At 41.2% G+C, this 15,580-nt stretch overlaps 1 protein-coding gene across 8 annotated transcripts in view; it reads right to left on the reverse strand.

Annotated features, from left to right (window-relative positions):
- The window catches only part of KLC1 (kinesin light chain 1), a 46,762-nt gene extending 34,631 nt beyond the window's left edge, over positions 1 to 12,131 (reverse strand). For 3 of the 8 annotated variants that reach the window (XM_066321715.1, XM_066321714.1, XM_066321710.1), the window contains exon 1: positions 11,821 to 12,130. The gene's annotated coding sequence lies outside the window, so the exon portion shown is untranslated. Of the gene's footprint in view, positions 1 to 11,820 lie in introns of all 8 variants that reach the window. The other 5 variants (XM_066321713.1, XM_066321718.1, XM_066321717.1 and 2 more) reach the window with 2 other exon arrangements.
- Positions 12,132 to 15,580: the final 3,449 nt, after the last annotated feature.

Below are 15,580 nucleotides of genomic sequence, written 5' to 3' on the forward strand. Positions count from 1 at the left end.
CAGTTTGGACTATATTGCCGTTACAGTTTTCAGTCAGAATCTCCAAGCTTGAAAGAACAATGATTACCTGTTGTTTTTTCAAATTTAAGATGTGAAATTTCTCTTTACCTGTGAGACTATTTCTACTGCCACAAGTCATATTCCCATAAGGAATATTTATAATCCTTCCCTTTTTGTCTGATTTGCCTTCCTTTTACTAAAAATGATCCCTTATACTCAGGAATTTTGTTCCTTTACATGATCTCTAAACTCCCAGAGGAAAGTAGCTTTTCCCTCTTGACATATTCAGGGCTGCAGCTTTCCTGCCAGTGCTAGTCATCACTCTTCTCATCATCTATATTTGGAATAGAATAGAATAGAATAGAATAGAATAGAATAGAATAGAATAGAATAGAATAGAATAGAATAGAATAGAATAGAATAGAATAGAATAGAATAGAATAGAATAGAATAATCTGGAACTGCACCTGCATGTTTGTGTGTCCTGGTGGAGGTCAGACTTAAGGCACACTCGTTGACCCAGTTCTATAAGCAACACTGCTGCACCTCTGCAATGCCTCGGCTTTCAAATGCAGGAGCTCAGGAAGCACCTTCAGCATGTACCACACAGGTACAGGAGCTGCCTTAAAAATAACTCGGGGAGGCCAATTAGCAGCGCATATTGGAGGCTGTAAATCACTGACCAGAAGCAGGTAAGAGGATGGAGTTGCACATGACCTAGCAACCAATATTAAGCTACACAGAAACTCCCCCTCTCCAAGGGGAGTCACTTTTTCTACCAATTTTCAGCCAGTAAGCATCTGAATTTTAAAATTATCTTACTGTGCTCTCCCTCTTGCCAGCCTTCAATTCAGAGCTAGCACAGAATGTAGAAGTCTGCCCTACTACTTGGTTTAAAGTGAAGGTATGCTAGGTAAATACTGTAAAAAGGACTTTTGTAGTCCTTTAACGTCAAGGGCACACATCCCAAGAAAAGCTCAGAATCACATTTGGAATTTGACCTACAGCCTTAACATCACAAAATGTCTGTGTTGGTAAGTAAACCAGACACTCAACCTCTGCAAGTTTTGGCATTTCAAAAGGCAAGCCCAGAGGTTTCTGAAGAAACGGACAGGACAATAATAAGCAAATAATAAGCAAAGGACATATTGACTAAAAGGAGTAAAACACAAAAAACCTTGAATACTGGCAGAAATTTCCACATCTCCAACGAGGCTGTTGCTTTTCTCATGACTGCTAGGAGCAGCCTACTCTCCACATGGCAGCAGTGGAAAGGGACTGTGTGGCCTCACGTTCTACCCCTGCACCACAGCAGCATCCACCTCTGAAAAACACCCTGTCAGCCTCTAGGAAACCCCAATGGCTACTAATAAGCCCATGCACTGCATTAGACTATGTTTAAGTGAAGAGGATTATGTACTTGTTTAGCTGAAGAACGCAGCCACTGTACATCTAGCTTAATAAATCTTGGCATTCTTTTAATGAGGCCTGCTGTGAAAAAAATTAAAAATCATGCCTTTCAGAGGAAATCTTCCGATTCTTTGGAAGACGAAGAAATTATTATGGAGAAACACAGACTAACAAACCATATTTGCTAAAACAAAAAAGAGATGACAGCAAAAATAGCTCCTATAAAGCCCTTAGCAAGGGTGATGCTGACAATTCTCTTTGAGAAAGCACAAGCTAAGATGATTTGCACTGCTGAGAAAGTACAAGCTATGAAGATTTGCTCTGCTGCAGAGTTCTTTGATTTAGATTTCTGTAGTGTGCTACTTCAACACTAATGAACATCTTCTTAACAATCATACCTGGATTCTTAAATGTAACAAATTTAATACTATTTTGAAAAATATACTTTTGTATGTTTCAAAGACAACAGGGAAAAATGCTTAGACAGTTGCTTCAGCCCTCAGCCTTCTTCTGTAGCAAGCAAACTATTTTCATGAAAATTATTACTTCCTGCTGAAATAATTGAGTTAAAAATCTGTATACAATATGAAAGTATTCAGTGACATAAAAGCATTCTTTAACTACACGGATTATTCTTCCTCTTAAAGAAAAGATTATGGTGTCAATCCCTTGACCGTACTGCACTGAATAAACACTGGCTAGTAGCTAGCATTTCAATTATCATGATACAGCAGATCTGTATCCTTTTAACTGCAGACAAGCCAGATGACCTGCCCATCTAATTCCAAAAGCTCTTTTAGACTCAAACATATCTGGAATTCCATAATGCTGCAGGCCAAATCCCATCTTGCTCTTCCTGTTCACATCCTGCAGCAGAATGAGACCCTCAGATGACAAGACTGCTCCCTACACATTATTATGCATATTTCAATTATTTGTGCCAAAGGAATCAAGGGAAAGTATCCTCTTTCTTGCATATCCCATCAACTGCATTTTACCTTTCCACTACAAAAATATAGTGATTGAAACACAGAATAGCAACATATCCTAAAATCACTGTAAATTCTCTAAGAAGTGTTAGATATTGCAACTGGTCGGGATGAATTATAAGCATGTAAGAGAAAAAAATCATCCTCTGTATACATTCCCAAGCCCTTCTAATATCTCAAATTTCAAATGAAACGGGATAGATATTAAGACCCTTCTATGCAATCACATCAAAGATTACTCTTTGTCAAAGCTGAAGCAAGTGCAAAAGAAATCTGACATGCGTGTGTGTTTGTGTGTGTGTGTAAGGCAGCTCCACAGACCCAGTCAGGACTCCAGAGGTGCTACACTAAAAGCCAGATTGTCAAGAAGGTACAGCTTATAAACTCTTTGTTAATTGAGGCTGCTATCATCTGTTACATGCTGGAGGTACATGACTTTCTTACTCAAAATCTGAAACAGCCCTGTGGCAAGATCCAAAGCCCATTCTTTTTCAGAATAATAAAACTGAACACAACCCTCTTCTGCTGTCTGGCAGTGTTACACCAAATCTAATGCTGATTTTTTTTCATTTTAGTTATGTCCATGGAATCTCTGAAGGCAGACAGACTGCAAATCTCCAAGTCTCCTACCCCTTGGAGCAAGGGAGTTGTCTCCCTTCTGTACCACTGTTGTGTCAACACAAGCAGCGTCTGTTGGTCTCCTTCAAAGCGAGCACTTCCTTAGCTTCTGTGAGCACTAATAAACACTTCCAAGCAGCCACCAACGGATCCTGAGAAAGGAGAGCTTTTTGCCTTCCCTAAAACACTGCCACATCAGTTAAGGTCACAGGAGATTTGCCTTCTGCATACAACAACAAAGCCACCTCACTGGATCCCTTTAACAAAATGATCATGATTGTATTAAGAGCAGTTACATAAAGACAGAATAAACTTACTTAAATGCATCAGAAGGCAGAGGTGTAAAGACTTAAAAAGTAGTTATAATTACCCTTAATAATTAAAAAGTCTTGTTACAAGAATCAAAGGTACATCTAGCCTAATTGTTCAAAAATTGTATTGTAATTTAGTATTTTGTAGTTACAAAGACATGCTTCATAAAATATCTACTTTAAGTGGGTTGAAAAGAAATTTTGACTGTATTTTTAAATAAATACTGTCAAGAAACTTTAAATAACAGATCCATCATCACTATCAGATTCCACAGTTTTTCCCCTCAGTGTTCCAAGAATCTACATTGATTTCTGTGTGAAAATGGCACTTGGCTCTTCCTGGACTGGCCACCTTGTGCAACCAGGTCTTCAACGAATTTTGATACATGCCTTGATAAGGCTGGTTCTTGCTGGTGTTAAGAGGCTTGAGACTGGAACAGGGTTAGGGTACACGGGGTAATAGAGGAAATACAGCATCATCAAAAGCTACCTGTCTTGCAATTTGTAGCTGTCAATAGTGTAGACAAAACATTTTTTCAGCTTGATTCTAGTTCTTTCATTTTGCATTGTTATTTTTGTACAAGAACTGCTTTATTGACTAATCAAAGTAAGCATCCATTTATGTTATCTATTTATCTAATCTCTAAATAGCACTTAGGTAGAAGCCCAGTAATGTTCCCATCAAATCAGACTTCCAAAACACATTAAAAACTCTTATCAGCTTCCACTTACTAACATCAGAACTATTATCTTAACCAAATCTACTTTTTATAGCATACCCATAAACATCTAGAAAATGCATTCAGGAAGGGCAGAGAAGGCCACAGCTTGCCTCATATCATTGGACCTACGTGGGAAACTGCTGACAATTTACTGTGAGTACTGACTACCAATGCTCTTGCATACTTGATGACATGGAAGAGAAGGGTTCTTTGGACTGAAATAAAAAAGAGCAAATTCTTGTGCAGAAATAAAAGGAACATTCACTAACATTGTTTCAGCATATAGTAGCCTTTAGGTTTAGCAAATACTTACATTGTGTTTTGAAGCTATTTAATAGTTTAGATTAAGATGCACAAACTGGGCTGTCTTCCTTCAAGCTTTAGGGAAATATCTTCCTCTGGTTTATCCTTCCAATAAAGACATGCAAACCAACAACCCAGTCCTTGTAAAAAGACTACAAAGTTTCACAGTCAAACTCTTCAGGCATAATCCTTAATATCGAGAAAGAATTATTGTTAACCTTCTCAATATTACATCGAAATCAATACTTTCAATGGCAACTACCAGTTATGAGAATAATTCTTTTTTTATACCTTAAATATTACAGTTCATAGAAAGCACAGCAAACGACACAACCACCTAGAAAAACAACTATCACTCACTGTTTCTTACCTACAACTGCAGAAAGCTGACTGAGCTGTAAGGTTGGAAATAATTTCCTTGTTAAGTACTCCATAATCTGGAGACCTTATTCTGATGTTCTGAACTCTCTTGGGTCAGGAGGGGCTGAGCAGTAGGGCAAGCTTCACAAAGGCACCTTAACATTCTGTGCATTCACATCTGAGGACCAAACCATAGTTCCAACCCCCTCCCCTCTCCAGTGATCTTTCACATTCCTGGTTTATCTTAGCTAGTGCTGGGCACAGACTGTCCCTTTGGGACCCCTGAAATCCTCGCTGTGGTTACACTACTTGCGTGACAGTTCCCACCACCATGCTGCAGGACACCACTCTTCCGGTGGACTGACACAGAACAAGAGCACATACTGACTGGAAAATAAACACAGAAGCAAAAAGTTTGATTTCAATATTATTTTTTAAACCATCTCGCTTGGAAAATCTGTTTTGAAAGCATCCCCCTCCCGAGGATGGCAGAACAGTGGCCTCCTAAAACAGCCATGCCATTAAAAGCACCACATCATGCGCTTGCAAGCATTGCTCCATGCACAGCCAGGCTGCAAGGCAAAAAAGGAAAATAAAAAATGGAAGTCAGCACAAGCATATTTTCATGCTATCTGTTTTCCTAACAAATGGGTGTGGATCAAGATTCAATGGCCACACAAAGTACAAGCAGTCACTGTAATTCAAACCCCACCAACTGCTGCTCTCAAAAATGGGCTGTGCATCTTTGCTCTCCACCTGCATTCGGCACAAATTCCAAACCTAAGAATTTATTCTTTAATTAAACAATGTATTCCAACAGCAACATTTTAAGTGTGTGCTGAAATCAATATGCAGGACACGATTTTTACTTAAAACTCCTGGGAGAAAAATTGATACTAACTGAATAAAAAAGTACTTAAAAGCAAAGTAATTGATTCATTAATCTGCCTTTATCTGTTTTCTAAAAAATTGAAAGTAGATGTACTTAAATAACGGCAAATTACTGAGACTCTGAGACAAAGTTACCTTGTGCTGCCTCTTGTCTTTTCAAAAGGCATAGAATGGATAACAAATTCTTTAAAAATTAGGACATATGGCTACCATAAATATCATTTCTGTGTGGTTTCTTAAGCCCTTGGGAGTGCCAACCAAGGACCAATATTGTGTGCTCCACAATGCTCCCAGACCAGAATCTTATGAAGCAGTTTTATTACATCCTCTCTGTTTGAAGACAATTCTGCCTTACCACAGGCACAATCCTCACATTCACACACCTAATCTTCCCAGAATATATCATTCCTCAGAATTAACATGTCTTTCTGAAGATTCATTCCTTTATACCTCTAGCAAGAGCTCTAGGTGACTAAGAAGTATGCTAACACACTACAAAACATCATCATGACTTCTGCACTCCACTCTGTTTCAAAGCAGTAATATTCATTATTCTGAATGCTACTATACTGAACTGGGCACTACATCCAGAGAAATGGTAAATATAAACAATAGCACATACTTTTATTTTCCACACATTATTGCCTTCTATGTTCAGAGCAATTCAGAGACAGAAACACCCACTGAAAGTTCTGGTCTGGCTTCCTGCAAACACCAGACCATGAGCATTCTTTCACTCACCAAGGCTTTGGCTAGACATAATAACCTGGTGATGCTCCTCACCCAGGTATCCATTTCATTCACATCCCTGTCCATAATAAATCAACATACAGACATGTGCCTTTTACTGGATTATTCTTCTGTCAGAGATGAGGAGACAAAAAAGAAAAAAGGTTCAGGCCATAGACACAACCAAAATACACTTTCCCCAGGCTGCCATACAGCAAGCTGTGTTGATAGAACAAGGACAGGGAACAAGCAGCAGGAACTGTGGAACTACATAAATCAGCGCTGAAATGGAAAAACATTTAGTCTACATCCTCAGAGATCAATTATATATTCCTATATTCTGTCAACAGAAATATAACAGGAGGTTGTAGTCCCCCTCTTAGTTCAAAACTATAACCTCCCCTATATCCTCACAAACTACCATCCCACTAGTTGTATTAATCTGACTACACTCTGCCACTGTGGGGGAGAGATGAATCCACTTCTTTCATCAACCCTTCTCCCTTCAAACAACACTAAATGTGATTGGGAGCTGGGGAGAGCAAGGTGGAACATCCAGTTTAGGCTCATGAAGAAATGAAACATTAAAGATGGGGGTACACTAAAATCCACTCATGCCAAAGACAGGATGACAGTCAGAGCAGCCTCTCTGAAATGGAAGCTGCTGAAGCCAGAAGAGAAAGAACTGTGGCGTTCCCACTCTATTCAGGCTGACACTGTTTGATAAAGGGACATCCATAAAAGCCTTAATCTTAAAACAATATTCTATTCAGAAAACCAAAATAAAGCAGCAGAACCACACCAACACACACCCTGCTCCTCCCTGCCACTCCATAATCTGTATGACACGGTTTGCAAATCTATCAGTCACTGTCAGCTGGAAGGAGCAAACTCAAGATATGCTGCAGGAATGCAGTTACTGCATGCAATTCACAAGGCTTAAAACCATCACCCTCTGCACTGTGCAATAGCACACAAGTTTGAATCATAGCACACTGCCAGTAACCTTAATATTCTGTTAACATTAACTACTTAACTACTACATACAAACACAGATAAGAATGAAGATAATAATTTATTTGGTAACCCTGAAAATATGTATGTACTGTCCTTTAAAAAGACTAACTTGTGGATATAACTTTTTAAGTAGTATCAAAAAGTTTGTTTATGTCAGACATTTCTTGAACTTCTGAGCATTAAAAAGTGCAGTGTTAACTTTTCAAATGGTTTGCTGGGGTACATCACATAGTAAATGTATTTAGCCACCACCTCAACCCTACAGGTATGCAAGGAAGCCAGTTCTACCCACTAGATTGGTGACATCCTTTGTTCTAGCACTTTAAAATTCAATAAAATCAGCTATGTTTCTGACATAATACCAGAAAGAAAATCTAAACATGATGAATTTGGTTTACAGTGGGTATTTAAAAATACTCAAAATATGAAACTCCTGACTTTTAAGTCTACCCCACAAAAGGTATTTTACTGCTTTCACTTGTACAGAAGACTTGATATTGAGAAACCATGTATACGTGCATTTAAGCAGACAACAGAGAGAAATCATATTGGAAATATAAGATGGCATGATCCCCTGCTTCCTCATTTTGATCAAGAAACACAACCAACAATAACTATTTGACAAACTAAATTCATTTTAATTCTACATACATGCCAAAGCCAAAATACAGCTTCCAGAGTAGAAAGATTGTTTCTGAGTGCAGTTAAATAGCAGCATCCCTGGAAGATAAGCTGGATTCGAGGAAACAAACTGTTTAAATCAACACACAGATACTATTACTTGCATCTGTTTTCTCAGCTGACTGAATCTGAAGAAACTGTCAACTATCAGAGAGTGCCTACACATTTAAAGAAACTAGCATCTCTAATGTTAACTGTGCTTTAGAGTTCATCCTTTGTTCACATTCCCAAATATATTATGGGTACTAAAAGCATTGATACACCCTTCAGTTCTCATGCCTGACCTTTCAGTATAGCTGCTTATTATTAAGCATGTTAATTGTGTAGGTCAAAAAAGCCTTACGTATAGTGTCACCTCATGCCTGATGACTACAAAACACCTCACATAAAACCCTCTGGAATTAATTCCTGTATCACTGAAGCATCTGCAATTCTGGCTCTAATCCTCACCATGAAGTGCCCAATTTAAATCCCGGAAGATGACGACAACAAATATCTCAGCAAATCCAAGTCAGAAAAAGGGCATCTTTTTCTGGTCAGGCATTTATTTAGTAACTTTTCAAAGGAACCACACTTTCTTCTATATCCTACTTTCAGAAAGGAAAATGTTTCACCAAATGAAATACTGGGAAGACTTTATTGCCTCAAAAACACCTGAAGCTGACTCTGACTCAGGATAACTACTACAACCAGTTCTATTTGGAAGTCAAATAAGATTCTTTTTAGAGTGAACAAGGTGTCTCTGACAGACACTTGAGTACAACAAGCATGTCTTAGACATTGTGTTCATCATGCTTTTGCTTGAAGGAAAATCAGAGTTAACTTTGAAAAGAAATGTTTTTTCTAAACTTTGGTCAAGGTAAATACTGTGTTCTTGTAAAACAATTAGAAATACTTTGGAAACATGAAATATTATGAAGGCTGAATTAACAGAAAGCCTGTGGCTACCCACTTTATTGAGATGATGATGGAATTGGTCCATTTTTACAACAGTTGTGTCATACTGAACAACACCCTGGAGACACACTGACTACAAAGGATGTTAATTTAACTAGACCTAGCATGCTTGTCCCCATCACTATCTGCTACTCTGCTCTTCAACATTGAACATAAAGGTACACTTTACTTATTTATGAATTGACTCAGATTTCTGTATTTTTCACTCCTCTTATAAAAACTTTATTTTACAAGTATCTGTATACTGAATTGAGTTTTAAAATAATCATGAGCTATGCAGCTGGAGAGATGCTATTAATCCCAGAGTAAATCCAATTGCACGTTTGCCAAAGAAGTCGAACAGAAGAAGAAAGAGTAACTGCACAAGCCCACATTTCAAGAGAAACAGAAGCTGCATTAAACAGACTCAGAACTGAATATAAGACTACAGTATTTCCCCAAACTCCCAATTAAATAAGAGACATATGTAGGTATGTGTGCATACACAAAAAGACACAGAGAGAGATATGTGTACCGTATGAGCAGTACATGAGTGAGAGGTTGCTGACATTACCATGGCAAGTTCTCCAGAAACAAAGGAAGCAGCAATTGTCATTATATGACTTAAAAGTCTGTACAGTGTATTTTGTTCTATGTCAAAAAAATTCAGATTGTGTTCGGGACTCCTGCATATTTAATTACAAATTATGTATGTGATTCTTCTATTGTCAAACACAGACCTTTTAAAAGAATCCATTTCCATTAAGAAGGCATTACTAACTGTATAATAGGAATCTGACAAACAATTCATGAGGCTATTTCACAGGGGGTAACTTTATTCTCTGCTTTAGTTATATATGGTAGGAAGTAAAGGGAATCTATGCTCAAACTGCTGTTAGAATTTCCGGCTGTTAGAATTTCTGATTATTGGAACTGTCCAGCTCCACCACCATCCTTCAGAAACATGAAGGTTGCCAAACTTTAACTGCAACATGATGCAGAAGTGATACTGCATTGATGAGCAAGTTTCAGAAACACACAATTTAAATTCCCTGGTTTTACCCACACGCTTCTGCATTATCTGAAATGCCTACCTAAATGGAACTGCCAGTGTTCTCCATAGCTGTTCTAATTTCATGGAAAAGGTCCTCCTAAACCATTTGGTCACAGAAATAATTGGGCAAGTGACTTACAAAGTCCTCTGCATAGCCTCACCAGATGGATCAGCTTTCTCTCTGCTGCCAGTAAAAGCTGAATGTGTAACTTCCAATTGTATCTGTAACCCTATGGTTATAACATCCTCTATCATGTTTCGCTGAAGCTTTGGAATTCACACTCAATTAAAATAAAGCTATTTCCCAAAAGAGTTTTAAATCAACTGTGCATTATAAAAGGTTTCTTTCAGTTTTGTCGGGCATTTTTTTAATCCAAATGCTAAGCTGTCTAAAATCTCGAAAGTTCCTCTTCTCTTTTTCCAGTGGGCACTCTTTGTGCATCAATTTCCTATTTAAGTGATGAGCAAATGCAAAAGTGGAAGTGAAAGAGACAATTACTTTGCAGAGTAACTGTTGTTAAACCTTGCACCAAGCACAGAAAAGTTAAAAACTATCTTAACTGTTTTAGTTTCTTGTATTTTAATGCGTAAACATGAAAACATTCTATATGAATGATACTGGCTCACAATTTTGCTCCTGGCGATACTTGATACATCTATATGAATGATACTTGCTCACAAATTTGTTCAAGGCAAACCAGAAAAACAGACTTTTGCTTTTTCCTAGCCAGTTCTGTTTTCTGAGTCTGGATTCTGACTTCATGACCAATATTTTGAGTACTGATACTACTTTTACATCACATCCATTAACAGAAATCACTAATATTTAAAAAAAAAAAAAAAAAAAGAGGAAAAAATATTAAGAGCACCATCATTGATTTAGCTGCCTTCAAAAAGCCACACAAAGAGTATTACACTAGGTGATACCACCGTGGTCATTAAAATGTGCTTCAATATGCCTAGAACACAGATTTCAATAGTGTCAAGAAGTTTCCTTCTTCTGATTACATACAACTGCTATGCAAATCTACTAATCTGGCATCTCGTTACTCAGAAATATCAGAAAGATGAAGGCAAACTGAGTAAGGTTTTTAAAGTATCTTCCTCATCAGCCTCTGCCCCAAAATGAAAATTAGCTATCAATTAAGTCAGTTACGTGTTTTTACTAGAACAATGTGTTTCTAACCAATGCTTTCCTTATTTTGGAGATGCAGAAATCCGGGCAAGACCTAAGGCTAGGAATCGCCTCCGACTCCAGCCCGGCAGGTGACCTACAATGTATAAATGCGGTCGCTATGTACAAAGCCCGAAGACGACCTGCCGTCGCCTCGCCTTGCCCCGGTTCCGAAGCGGCAGCGGCGCGGCCCCGGAGCCGGGGCAGCGCAGACAAAGCGCCGCACGCCCGGAGCCGCAGGCCGAAGCCTCCGCAGCCCGCTCTGCCCGCTCCCTCCCAGGGCGGCGCCCGCCGCAGCACCGAGGGGAGCCGGGAGAGGAAACGGCGACAAAGCCGAGCCGATCCCCATCCCGAGGCACGTACCCCTGCCCGCGGCCGAGCGCTGAGCGAAACTGACAAAACGCCCAAACACAGCCTCGCCAAAACCCCACCCCGCCCTGGGCTCGGGGAAGGACGGGGCCGGCTGTCAGCGGCGGCACTGCGGGGGACCGGGCGGCCCGCGCCGCCTTTTGTTGTTTGCGCAGCGGCGGATAAAAAGGGAGATAAACTGGACACCCCACGCACCCACGCCCAAACACACACGCCCCCGGTCCCGGCCCCGGCCCGGGCGGCTCCCCTCGCTCACCGCTCGGTGCTGCAGCTCGGGCGATGTGCGCAGCGCTCGCTGGGGCGGCGGGGGCCGCGCAGCCCGGGGCGGGGAGGCGGCCGGAGGAGGATGTCAGAGATGGGCGGGCGAAAGAGAGGAAGGAAAAGGGTTTTTTGCGGGGGAGAGAGGACCGGAGAGAGGGAGGGAAAGCGAGAAAGAAACGAGTCAGCACCACGGCGCACCCAGTGCTTCCCGCGAGGCGCTGGTAGGGCCGCGGTGGTCGGCGCCGGCGGAGCGGGCGCTGACAGCTGCCGGCAGCCGCCACCACCGCCCCGGCTGCTGCTGCTCCTGCTGCGGCTGCGGCCGCCGCCCCTGTCCCGCCCCGCGCTCCCCTCCCTCCTTCCCTCCCGCCCCGCCTGACATGGCGGCGCCCCCCTTCTCCCACAAGCGCCCGCGCGCCCTTCTCGCCCACCGTCTCCCCGCATGGCGTCATCCCTGCCGGGAGCCGGGCCGCGCCGGGCTGGATGCTCTCAGGGAGGTCAGCGGTTCGGGTGCATCCCCGAGGCTGCCAGAGCGGGCCACGGTAAACCTTGCTAAGATTTGCCTCGTCTGCCTCAAGTGGGTGTCAGTGGAGAGCAGATCCCGGCGTTTCCTCAGGTCGCCCTCGGTGACGCCGGGGTGGTTTTGCTCCAGACGAGGCACCGCTGCTGATGCTCCTGGCGCTGGTTTGACCCGCTGTAGCGGAAAGAAGTTCAGGGTTATGGCGGCTATAGGACTCGTAAAACTGATGCCTTCATCTCAGTTGAACACCTCTGGGAAAATCTTCCCACTCCCTTTGAAAAAGGACATTGAGGTGCTGGAATGTGTCCAGCAAAGGGCAGCAAGCTTCGTGAAAACTCCAGAAAACATGTCTTACAAGGAATGGCTGAGGGACCTGAGTTGGTTTAGTTTCAGGAAGAGGAGCCTCAGGAGAAATCTTGTCACTCTCTACCAACTTCATGTCAGGAGGGTGTCGTGAGGTGGGAGCTGGTCTCTTCTACGGTGCTTGCAGTGAGAAGGACAAGAGGAAATGTCCTCCAGTGGGACAGGGGAGATTCAGATTAGATATTAGACAAAAAAAAGTTCACTGTTAGGGTGCCAGGCATTGGAATAGGTTGCCCAGGGAGGTGGTGAAACCCCCAGCCCCTGGCGGTGCTCAAGAGGCATCTGGACGTGGCACTGGGTAATGTGGTTTAGGGTTATGAGGCTGCAGGAGCAGTGCTGGGTGGATGGTTGGAGTGGATAATCTTGAAGCGCTCTTCCAACTATGACTATGAAATGTGGATGAAAATCTCTGCAGTGTGCAGCGGCTCGTGGAACAAATCACACAGAGAAATGGGCTGAAGGATGAGTTCTGGGCTGAAGGTTGGGCCCCCACATAGAGCTCCATGTGTGTAGCTAATATATTTCAATGCCCTTGTCTTTTTTCTGCATGGAAGTAAGTGAAAGATCCCTGCTCTTACACAGGTTTACACATGAGAAGTAAGACTTGCATGAGAACTCACTGACACTTGTCACAAGAACTGTTTCTTCGCAGCTTCGAATTTCATTCCCACTCCCACTAGAGAGGAAGGAATCGCCACAATATTTTCTTCATGTTATGTTCCACTAGGTAGAAGTTAAGCCCGCAAAGGAAAGATGGGAGGAACTGCGGTCTAAGACAGGGGAAAAAAAAAAAAAAAAACAAAAAAACCCCAACAAACCAAAAACCAAGCCCCCCAAAAAAACCAAAAACAAACAAAAATACCCCCCACAAACCCCCCCCCCCAAAAACCCACTAACCATCTCCCCCCAAAAAAACCCACAAAACCCACCAAAACATTAAATATAGCAATGCAGTACAATGTACATTGCAAATCATCAGGGATTAGTGACAACCTAACTTTATGGAAGGGTTATATTGTAATACATTATCACCTGAGCTCCACAAAGAATAATAGAATAGCATTGTTCTTTGGACAGGACCTGCAATGACTATGTAATCCCTGCAGTACATACAGGGTATGAATCATAACCTAATAGAAGAATATAGAGGTATAGTGGTTAATCAAAATATGCAGCCACACCTAAGTGGTAATATTTAAAATATTCAAGGAAAGCAGCTTACATATGTTTGCCCTCACATACAATGCTGACCAAGTCTACAGAATAGCAGATGTGAGGACAAGAGTCAAGCAAGGCTCCTAAGAATAAGCAAGAAGTCAGAAGAATCAAAGCTAATGCTGTTGTCAAAGAGGCAGAAGAACAGAAGAACAGGAAGAGTCACAGAAGCCCACAAGAAATAAAGCTAAGTTAGGGGAACATGGATAGCTGCAGACTGCAAATACAGATAATCACTGCTGGATTTGAAAAGCTGAGGGAAATAAAGTATACTTACTGAATTCCACTCTCTGATTGATATCTTACACAGATCCAGCTGTCCAGCAAAATCCAGTTTCGATACAGTATTTCTGAGCAGCAGTTTCTTGCGTTTTTCATCTCCATTTACTCTGGCAATTTTATATTAATGGTTTAATTAACCACATTTTAATTTTGACAGGCAATACAACCCAACTATAACAACGTGAAATATGTGTTTGCACAGTAAAACAAATGGGGAAAAATATTGAAGGACATTCCTTCATACAAACTACATTTTAATGAGTTGTGCAAATTGGTTCGCAGGTTCAGAGTATTCTCATGAATATGCAAGAGATTTAATTAAAAATAGAACATGCCCTAATTACATAATTATGCAAGAGAACTGATTCAAAGGAACCACTCCTGCCTTTTGAATAAACAATATTCATTGCTTTCTTCCTATCACACATTTGCTTTAAAAGATTTCCTGCAATTAGCTGCTTACACCAGGGATATGAGCATCCCTGAACAAAGCAACTACTCCAGCTATGACCCTGATTCATAATATGCTGGCTAATCAAGTATTTGCATCCTGGCAATTTCCCACATAAACAGCACACACTGTAAGCTCCCTCCTGCAGGAAGGTTGATTAACTCAATGGAACTAAAGTGCAGTGTTACTCCTCTCTGTTTATGGCACACAGCAGAAGATAGGAGAGACTTGGTGAACGTGATTTTTCCTGAAGCTACTGCCTGACCTGAAATATCTGTCTGGATCTTGTTTTTCCTGTCTCATCTACATGAGAGTTATCCAGGTTCATCTAACAGTAAAAACTATTCACTGCCCACATTTCCATTTTCTCTTAGGGAACTAGTTATGCCGCATGCCCTGATTTTTGGATTAAATTATCAAGACATGCTGTCTCTAGTATATTACAGAATCATAGAATCAATTAGGTTGGAAAAGACCTCTGAGATCATCAAGTCAACCTATGACCAAACACCACTATGTCAACTAGACCTGGGCTCTAAATGCCATGTCCAGTCTTTACCTAAAAAACCTCCAAGGATGGTGACTTCTGCGATCCTTTATTGCCAAGGTCACCATGATTTTCTGCAGGCATCTCTGTGCATACCAAAACAAAACCCCAAAATACATTCTTTACAATGCTGCGTTCTTTAGTCTCAATATACCAATTTCTCTCTTCTCCCAGAAGAGAGTAGGAGGTTTGTAATTCACAGTGGGAGAGCAAAAAGCAAACAGTTCAACTAATGCAGCACAAAGCTCTTCAGTTTTAGAAGTGCAGCAGTGTGAGAAATACACACAGCAAACTGAGGTCAGCTTAACTGACATCCACAAATGGGGCAAGCCTCTAAAGAAATTCAGGGGTCATTTAAGAAGTGTGGGTCATTTTATTTT

The sequence above is a fragment of the Sylvia atricapilla genome, chromosome 6 (assembly GCF_009819655.1).
Source record: "Sylvia atricapilla isolate bSylAtr1 chromosome 6, bSylAtr1.pri, whole genome shotgun sequence".
NCBI classification, from domain to species: domain Eukaryota; kingdom Metazoa; phylum Chordata; class Aves; order Passeriformes; family Sylviidae; genus Sylvia; species Sylvia atricapilla.